The sequence below is a fragment of the Crocodylus porosus genome, unplaced genomic scaffold, assembly GCF_001723895.1.
Source record: "Crocodylus porosus isolate Cpor-Errol unplaced genomic scaffold, CroPor_comp1, whole genome shotgun sequence".
Lineage (NCBI taxonomy): Eukaryota > Metazoa > Chordata > Crocodylia > Crocodylidae > Crocodylus > Crocodylus porosus.
The window spans coordinates 8,380,386-8,390,699 of record NW_017728948.1 but is presented as its reverse complement, the minus strand read 5'-3'; the positions used below and the strand labels follow the sequence as shown (position 1 = coordinate 8,390,699).

The 10,314-nt window shown below is 45.6% G+C and overlaps 1 non-coding gene across 1 annotated transcript; it reads left to right on the top strand.

Annotated features, from left to right (window-relative positions):
• The first annotated feature begins 7,478 nt into the window (after positions 1-7,478).
• On the top strand, positions 7,479-7,550 carry TRNAC-GCA. Its single transcript has one exon. It is a non-coding gene; the product is annotated as a tRNA-Cys (tRNA).
• The last annotated feature ends 2,764 nt before the right edge of the window (positions 7,551-10,314 follow it).

Sequence of the window (10,314 nt, the reverse complement as noted above, 5' to 3'; positions counted from 1 at the left end):
TTTTTTTTCCTCAGACTATTTTCCCTTCCTTTGCCTGGTCTCAAAAAGCTGCAAACTGATTTGTTCTGCAAATCACCTTATTGTAGTTCTGTTTCTAAAGGCTTTTTTTGATTATCTTGGTCATGCCAGGGACTTGCAGACTTTTACTTATTATATGCAAATAATGCCATCCTGATAAAAACACAAACAGTTACCACAGGTGTTGCTTGCTTTCCAAGCAGTACAATTTGCTATGTTTAATTGTTTTAAAATATTAGCCCATTTACATATATTTTCCCCAAGGTATTGTATCAAGAGTTATAATGTAAAATAAATATTGTATATAAAAACCTTTTCTAATCATCACTCCAGGGAATTGCCTCTGAATATTTAAAACTGCTTCCTTTTCCACAGACAGTTTCCAGGTGGTTTGCTTAAATCATAAACCTTATGAAAGATTGACAGCTATAATTGGGAAGTGGACTAGATGATCCTACTGGTTTCTTCTGGCCCTAAAATCCATGAATTATTGAGTCAGATCCTCAGTTGGTTTAAATGAGCATAGATTCAAGTGCAGCTATGTTGAGTTGCACCAGCTGAAGATTTGAACGAACGTTTATAAGGTTATTTATTATGGGAAGGGACTTGATTAAACAATAAGGGGCAGTCACTGAGAATGATGAAAATGTGAAGGTTTTCCCTTCTTATTTACATATTAGTATCAGACAGATTTCCTCCAAAATACTGGGTGCATTGGCACAAGATGGAGCTGCCTAATTATCACTGCAGTAAAGTCTCAGCAGCTGCACATGTGGCCCTCTTAGGCCATAGGACATTCTACAAGTACTATTAAAACACAAGTACTGTCCTACAGTACCATCATTTCATGTGAGGCAATACATGTGTAGACACTGATGGGGCTGGCTGGGGCACGAGGGTGCTTCAGTGCAGGGGGATGGTCTAATGGTTACTGCTGCACTGAAGCACCCTTGTGCCCTAGCCAGTGCCTCCACAGCACATTGAGTCAGGTCAGAGCAGCCCCATGCTGGCAGGGTGAGCCCTGGGACCCCTGCCAGCCAGGGTTACTCCGACCCGACTCAACATGCTGCGATCCTGGGTGCACATGTAAATGTGGCACCTCAGAGCAATAAACACTGATGCAAAATGTGTCGGAGTTTATTGTGCCAGATTAATTGTATGTGTAGATGCACCCACTGAGAGCAGGAAGAAGCCCATTTTTTAAGCTGAACTTCCAGGGAAACTATACGACTGCTCAACATGAGAGCGAACAGCGGCAGCGGAGGTTTAAGCCCGGAAGGATTTTCTAGTTCTAAACATTTGGCACAATGCACACATTCTGCTTTTAACCCAGCCTAATTTCTCCCTTCTGATTTTCTCCTATTGGATATACATTCTAGCTGCATTTGCCTCCTTCCTGAATGCTCTTTCTCTAACTGTCAGTGCTGTCATGCCCCTCTGACTTGAAGCTAATTGTACAAAGAGCATCACTGAATAGCTTGTAACCCTGTAACACATGAATGCCTATTGAACAGGGAGCATGCAACAAAATAAAGACAAGACTAAAACACCAGCACACCAAAGGCTCAGAGTGCTGCATGTCACAGCTGCTGTAGATAAAGGAAACCTTTCCAAATGCTTATGTTAAACTGCAGCATTGTTGCCTGTATTTTTTTTTACAGTCGATCATGCTACCACCACCAGAGGGAGTAAGGACACAGCTAATTTTGCATTCAAATTTAGGGATGTACCGCAAAGGAGAGCGTTCTCTTACATTACATTCAGAGACTCAATAGATTTGAGTACCCAAACCACTTGGAGTCCCTAGAGGATCCTGTACACCGTACATGACAGGTATATTCAAGTACCTTGTTAGTATACCTTAATGCAGCAGAAGTTTCTGGGCTTAAGGAAGACCATCAGAAATGCCAATCTATAAGAAAGGATCCAAGGCTTAAACCCACCATCCTGAAGAGTTTTGCCTCATTCTCTGGCATTAGGATCCATAGGGGACCCAGGAACAAACTGGTTCTTCTGCAACCTATTTGTTGGGTTTCTTGAAATGGGAGACTTGCAGGAAGGGACATATTCTCTCGGTTGAGTCAGAATGAAAAAAGGCCAGCACTAAAATATGAAAGGCAGTCCATAGTTCTCTCTGAGGGACTAAAATAAAGCATGCCACAGACACTTTCATTCCCTTTCAGAGGCTGGAAAGGAAAAGAGAAACAATAGCATTGTGATGCCTGCCAGCACGTATCACGATGCTGTCTCACACCATCTGGCACTCTCTATGGGTTTGGGACATCACAGACTGCATCATAACAGATCTTGGGATGATCAAAAGTGAGGCATCTGAGCCTGTAGCTCTCAGACAAAGAACCCTCAAGAACGTCTAAGTAGTCAGCACTATTGCCAACCTTCGGCATCCAAAAATCACAAGGAGCGCCCCACCTACCCATGCCCCAACATGTGTCTTGGCCCTGAGGTTGCAGCAAGGGACAGGTTTTCAAGATTTTCTCTCTGCAACCATGAAAGCTAAAAACTTACTTTTCATTTGAATGTAAGTCTGAACTCATAGATTCCAGGAAGTGTTGATGTAGTGGATAACATGGAAAAATCCTAGTATGAAGAAACCTAGTCAGGCGTGAGCCTAGAGAAGTGTTTTGTGGATGAGGGCAGTCTGTGAAACACACTCTTCCACAATGGACAATGATTACCTGCTCAGGTGTATCCAGAGTGTCAGCTGCAGCCTCAAACTGAGGACCTCAGTCTGACCACCACAGCAACCTACCCCAACCTCTAACCTCGATGATCCTTCCAGAAGCTGGACAGGACATGCCTAAGGTCTCCATCATTAGATGACTCCCACTCTTTGGCAAATACGGTGTTGACTCCTACCACATGACTCACCACTTTCCCCATTTAAGACCAGGGAGAGGAATAAAGGAATAGAAAACATCTGGGCAACAGGCTTCTTTCTCATTTTAAGCTACTCTCTTTTGACTCTACTCAGTCCTTGATCTCCTGGTTTCCTGACTTTGCTTGTTTGTGGCCTGTGCTTGCCTCTGACTCACCTCCAACCCTATTCCAACTCCAAATTTGATGTTATAGTCCTCCAATCAAGTAACGCTGAACCTTGCTTGACCCCTGCCCCCATGTCTGATGGCCCATGTCCAGGCAAACATCAAGCTGCCCAAAAAGTAAGGGACCTGGTTTGTGAGATTTTTTTTTTTCCAGTATACAGTGAAACTGAAGTGACGTGGCCCCTACAGATGCTCAGGGAAATGGGTATTCCTGTTTGTCCCATAGTTCATCACAGGACAAGGCTTCTAGAGCTCCTAGTTCTGGAGCAAAGATTTTGCAACGTATCTTGGATCTGGGGATTCCTCAGGTTACAGGATCCCCCGTCCTTAGACAAAACCACTGGGAATCAAGGGAGGATTACATCAGACCCCAACATTTAGGCTTGGCTCCTAGAGCAAAATATAAAATCAAAGGACCTAGACTGTCTGTACAGTGTATTGGGAGAATGAGGCTCCCCAAGACCGGTCTACTTCATGGTTCCCAATGGTCTTGGCACTGAAAGTCCTGAGCACATGTGACCCGCACCCTGCCGACACAGAAACAGAAATATGAGTGCAAACTCCCTGGGTTTGTCCCTCTGATCCTGCTCTTGGGCCTTCAGTGTCCAGCATGGCTGAGAGCAACCACCAGAGACAAGCCTGCAGCCTCTGCACTGACAAACTTCTGGGTTTGGAGCTCATCAGCACACGTAAGTGCAGTGTGTGGTTAAACGCCTTACTCTCCTGGGACGCACCACTACAGCAAAGTAGACAAGACCCTTGGACTTATCACATAAAAAACCCTCTTGTTCAACAGGGAGCCATCTAGAGCTAGCTATTGGAAAACAATAGCATGGGGGTGAATTTCAAACCTTGCCCCTCTTCAGAGCTTCGAGGGCTGGCACGGTGTTGCACATTGGATTAATTCAGAGTCTAGCAGCTAGAATCATCTCCTGAGCATCCACACGTACAGATAAATATTTTTTTTGTAATAATTCGACAGGCTCCCTTTTTCCTTCTAAAACCATCAAGAATCATGGCTATGTTTTCAAACAAATGGCCAACGGTGAGTTTTGAAGGAAGCCTGATCCTGTCAGTAAGTGTTCAGTGTGCTTAGAGGAGGCCTACTGGTCTCCTGTCTCAGTGGATTTTGAGTTAGGGATACCTAATTTCTGAATCCTGAGCAGACCTGGATGGGACATGGACACCAAGCTGCGCAAGCTAGGGCAATTGTGTGCATCTGCAGCACCAGATTTATAGTTGCTGAGGAACTGTTAATGCCAAATGAAGAGGTATAAGTGACATTTTTTTAGGATCACAAGTTTTTGACCTAGGTTCCTCAATATTACCTGAATCCTATTGGCGAATGTAAAACTAGATACCCATTTGAGCCCAGGTGTGCAGTCTTCTTCACTAGATTTCATTTGTATTCCTTTTCCTAAGGAACCATTCAGGTCCTAGTTCCCTTACATTGTAATTTAGTGTGTTTATTCATCTGCTTAAGATCCATGGATATAACATAGACGTATTGTCAAGATTAACGAGTGACTGATTAGTACCGGAGTACACATCTGGAAACAAACTATCTGAAATAATTACAGCAGAAAACCAATAACAATGTTCTAATTGGCATACAACTTTCTTAAGTGCCTTTTTTTGGCGGGGGGGGGTGTTAATTGCTATAACATTCTCACGTTCATTTTCCCTGTCTCCCCTAAATGTTTTCTGGATATAACCTAAATCCAGCAATATTGGAGCTAAATAAAGCAAAATGATGTACCTGATATTAGTTTACTTGGTTGCCATTAGAGTCAGAAGGAAAGATGTGTGTTGGTTCTGGAAAGATCATAGGGATATGTTTAACTTTAAACTTATGCATATATATATTTTCCTGAATATTTTTCTGTCTTGAATAGTAGATTTAGAGAATGATAAATGCAATGGTATCAAAGTAACCCACTTGGTTTTGCAGTTACTAAGAATAAACATGACCCCCAGTTACCTTTCCTACTTAGTGCAGGGGGCTGGACCCTATGATCTTCCGAGGTCCCTTCTGGCCTTACAATCTATGGATCTATTAATCTATATCAGACGGAGGGAGAAATGGAGAACAGCTATTTAAGCTGAAGCAACCTGTTGGCACAAGAACCAATAAATATAAGTTAACTAAAAATAAGTTCTAGCTGCAAATTCAATTTTTATTTATTAAAGCCATGATTTCATGAAACCAGTTTCCTGCAGGAAGTGCCTCCTCCCTCTCCTTCCATCTCCCTGAAAAAGGTTCATTCAATGAACCAGCAAAATGGCTGTACGCTCATTCCCATATCAAATGTGTCTAGTTGTCGCATTTGTCTACCTTTGACTCCACAACATGCCTGTCGACCTTTCACTCCCCAGTCTAAATGATCAGGTACCCGTCTACAGTCAGGTCAACTAGGTGTGGCCTACAACCCAAATCTTGACCATAAGCCTCTGGATCCATAGCAGGGAACATGAACTGCACTCCAACTATACCTTTCCAGTGAAGGCAGAGAGGGAAAAAAAATGAACCCCTTTTAGGGTGGCAGTTTACAAATGGCTGAATGGATTTATATGTCTTGGGCGCCTGTGATAAGAGGAAATGGAATTTGATGACTCAAGCAACCTTTCCAGCCCTATGTTCTGCAAATACTTTATGCAGTTAATGTGATTCCTAGACATAATTCAGGCACCCCACCACACAAACTTCACTTGGCTGTTTTTTATAGTAAATTACATCCAATAATAGCCAAGAGCCTTTTTTTTTCCCCTCTGCCAACTCTGTTTCAATAGTTCCTCCTTTGCAAACAGGTTCATGGATTTCAATGTGACTGTCCGTGCAGTAACGCCCCACTGCACGTGAGTACGGCAGGCAGAATCTAGCTCTCTGGCTGATTGTGTCTGGGGGAGGCAGGGTGTGTGAGACCAACATCTCTTGCTGGTGCTTTTTAAGACTCTTAAACCTCCTCAAGAAAGCTGCCAGCCATAGTCTTATTCACACAGTTTTGAATTCACCGTTCTTTAGTGAGCTGCTCAGCATTTATGGTCACTGATTACCTGCAACATAATATTTCTTTAGGAATATGTTCAGTCAGGTGTCTGGCCTTCACAGTGCACGAGAATTAGAAAATAGTTTGCTGAAAAACTGTGATAAGGGTTTTTTCCTTTATTCCCATTTCCTCAGACCTCGCTGCAGTATTTGATACAGCGCTCCATGATATTTCACTCAGTTGCTTGAGCCTTGGGATGGAATTGCTTCCACTGCACTAAAATAGGTCCCACTCTTATCTGGGAAACCACAAGCAGTATATTCACATAAATAGTTTCTCATCTTCTAAGCAGAATCAAACTCCCAGATTCCCACAGGCCTCGCTTGTTTGTTCCAATTTGTATGTTACTGCTGGGTAATGCATTTTGGCTGGCGCAATGTTAATGTCCATATATAGTTGATGGAAATGGAACGTAATAAAGTATTTTGATAAATCCCAAATTCAGTAAAACTATTCGTTCAATGTTAGACTTGGTCATATATCTGCAAGTCAGCTTTGGTGGACAGATGGAAGACATGGGCCATTGTGAGAGCTATTCCCACCTGGTGGACCTTGGAGCCTTTAGACTTGATCCTGATTTTGCTAATATGTGTCAATTTGAAGGAACTTCATGGAGTAAATGATGTTATTCAAGAGTAAATCATATAGGAGCTCACAGCCAGACTCAAGTTTCTAACAATTCCCTTCAGTGGCCTTTTCTGAGGGTTCAGAATTCATTTTCGTTCCATATTGGCAGGGAAACAAACTACTGAACATTTATATGGAGGGCAAACAGGCTGACGTGTCCATTTTTTGCTCAGAGCCAAGTGCTTTATGCAAGATAGAAGGTGGAGGCATGTGACTTGGTGGTTTGGGACAGGTCCAGAAGGTAGAGCACATAGATTTGAGTTCACAAATTATGCAAGTCAGAGCTTATCATCCCAGATTGCTCTGAATCAGGTATAGCAGGCATGTAACCCAAAGCCTTAAACATCTCAAGCCATTTCCCTAATCACAGGGCTGTGGAGAATGACAGGATGTCTCCTACTTCTTACCTAGGGAAAATTTAAATCCAGCCTAATGTAACTATATTAAATATGTTGGCATTTAGAAGCCAGCTTATTTTGTAGAAAATATTCTGGTCTTTTCTGCCCCAGAATGGGGGGATATAGCACAATTACAGGTAGGTCTTCCCAGAGAGCAATTACAGTTCAATATACAGCTTTCTGGAAGTGGCGCAGTTCTTCCTTTTGGGAGTTGAACCACAGTGACCGTTTCAACATTTGAAAGCATGGTGTTGCAGAACCACATTGCTAATGTGTTCCCTCGTTGTAATGAATATTATTGGCTAATAGTTATTCAGGTATCAAAGGGGGGTATAGCTCAGTGGTAGAGCATTTGACTGCAGATCAAGAGGTCCCTGGTTCAAATCCAGGTGCCCCCTTTCTTTCTTTTTCTTCTAGGTTGGCAGAACTCCTCTGGCGGGCTTTAAACTAGGCTCATCAGGAGAAGGGGAAGATAAGGGTGGAGGAATCATCAGACTGCCAGACCAAGCAATGCCCACAAGTACAGCCTGGCTTAGACCAATGAGCTAAACGTATATACAGGTAAGCAACAGGGGCCAGGGCAATGCTGTGATTAGGGGGCCAGTACACACATCCACAGGAGGCCTCAAATGCCTCTACACAAATGCTTGTAGTATGGGAAACAAGCAGGAGGAACTCACGCTCCTGCTGGCTGACACCAACCCAGACAGAGTGGGGATCACCAAAACATGGTGGGACTCAACGCATGACTGGGCGGTGAATGTCAAGGGCTATAAGCTGTACAGGAGGGACAGGATAGGAAGGAAAGGTGGGGCCATGGCACTCTACATTAAGGAGGAATACCCATCCTCATCAATTAATAAGGAATTAGCGGAAGGGCACTGTAAGTGCTTTGGGTTAGATTACAGGGCAGTTGAGGGGAAAGAGACTTAACAGTGGGGGTCTACTACAGACCTCCCAACCAAGGGGAAGAGCTCAACCAGGAATTCTTAGGACAGCTCACGGAGGTAGTGAAGTCTAAGGATGTGGTAGTCATGGGGGGCCTGAATTTCCCGGACATCTGCTGGGAAGAGCAGTCAGCCAGGTCTGACCGCTCACATAGGTTCTTAGACAGAGTGCAGGACCTCCATCTAACCCAGGAGGTGCACAGCCCCACCAGGGGGGATGCCTTGTTGGACCTAGTGCTGGCCACGGGTGATGACCTGGTGAGGGGGCTGTGGGTGCTTGACCACCTGGGCGACAGCGATCATTGCCTGCTGGAATTCACCATCCAGCACAAGGTAGCAAAGGCATGCAGCAAGGCAACAGCCCTAGATTTCAGGAGGGAAAACTTCAATGAGCTAAGTAGAATAGTCAGGGAAGCACTGAGGTCCCGGAGGGGAGGGGAGCCAGGTGTCCAAGGAGAATGGTCGCTCCTTAAGGAGATGATCCTCCAAGCCCAAAGGAAGGTAATCCCAACACAGATCAAAGGGAGCAGGAGAGCACATAAGCCTCCGTGGCTCACAAAAAGCACCTGGGAATGTCTCCTAGCTAAAAGGGAGGCGCACACCCAATGGAAAGGAGGGGTCATCACCAGGGATGACTATACTGCAGTTGCTTGGGGATGTAGGGGGGCAGTCAGGAAGGCCAAGGCAGAGATGGAACTAGGACTTGCTTCCCGAATTAAGGACAAAAAGAAGTCCTTCTTCAAATATATAGGGGGTAAAAAGAAGGTTCCGGGTAATGTGGGGCCCCTGCAGGACATGTTGGGAAATTTGGTCGTCACACCAGAAGACAAAGCCAACATGTTTAACGATTTCTTTGCCTCTATCTTCCTAAGCAGGGACTGGAACAGCCACCCCCCTGCTGGGCCCTCCTCAGGCCCCAGGGGAGGTGCACCTAGGCCAAGGGTTAGTGAGGAACTAGTTAGGGAGCTTCTGGAGGGACTGGATGTATTCAAGTTAGCTGGTCCAGCCGATCTCCACCCTAGAGTACTAAAGGAATTGGCTGAGGTCATTGCAGGACCTTTGGCATGGCTTTACGAGCACTTGTGGTGCTCTGGAGTGGTGCCGGAGGACTGGAAGAGGGCCAACGTGGTTCCCATCTTCAAAAAGGGTAAGAAGGAGGACCCGGGAAATTATAGGCGAGTTAGTCTTACTTCGATCCTAGGCAAAGTGTTCGAGAAAATTATGCTGGCACACATCCACGAGGGGCCAGCAGGGGATTTCATGCTTAGGGGCAACCAACACAGGTTCATCAGTGGCAGGTCCTGTCAGACCAACTTGGTGGCCTTCTACGACCAGGTCACCAAATCCTTAGATGCAGGGGTAGCAGTGGACAGTCTTCCTGAACTTTCAGAAGGCCTTCAACACTGTCTCTCACCCTGTTCTCATTAAGAAACTGGGGGGCTGTGGTGTAGACACCCACACAGTCAATTGGGTCACCAACTGGCTGGAGGGCCACACCCAGAGAGTGGTGGTGGACAGGTCATTTTTGACCTAGAGGGATGTGGGCATTGGGGTTCCACAGGGCTCGGTCCTCGGGCCCCCACTGTTTAACATCTTCTTCAGTGATTTGGATGAGGGGGTAAAAAGCACCCTGTTCAAATTTTCTGATGCCACTAAGATGTGGGGGGATGTGGGCATGCTAGAAGGGAGAAGTAGGCTACAATTGGACCTAGACAGGTTACAGGGGTGGGCGGATGAGAACAGGATGGGATTCAACAGTGACAAGTGCAAAGTGATGCACCTGGGGAGGAACAACCGGCACAATACTTACAGGCTGGGGTACTCCCTTCTTGTCAGTGCAGAGGCAGAAAAGGATCTTGGGGTCATCACTGACTCCAAGATGAACATGGGCCAGCAGTGTGGGGATGCAGTCAGGAAGGCCAACCGCACCTTGTCATGCATACACAGATGCATCTCAGGCAGGTCCAAGGAGGTGATCCTCCCCCTCTATGCGGCACTGGTCAGGCCTCAACTGGAATACTGCGTCCAGTTCTGGGCGCCGCACTTCAGGAGGGATGTGGACAACATGGAGAGGGTCCGGAGGAGGGCCACTCACATGATTGGGGCAGCAGGGCAGGCCCTATGAGGAGAGGCTATGGGACCTGAACCTGTTCAGCCTCCACAAGAGAAGGCTAAGGGGGGATCTATTGGCCTGTTACAAACTAGTCAGGGGGGA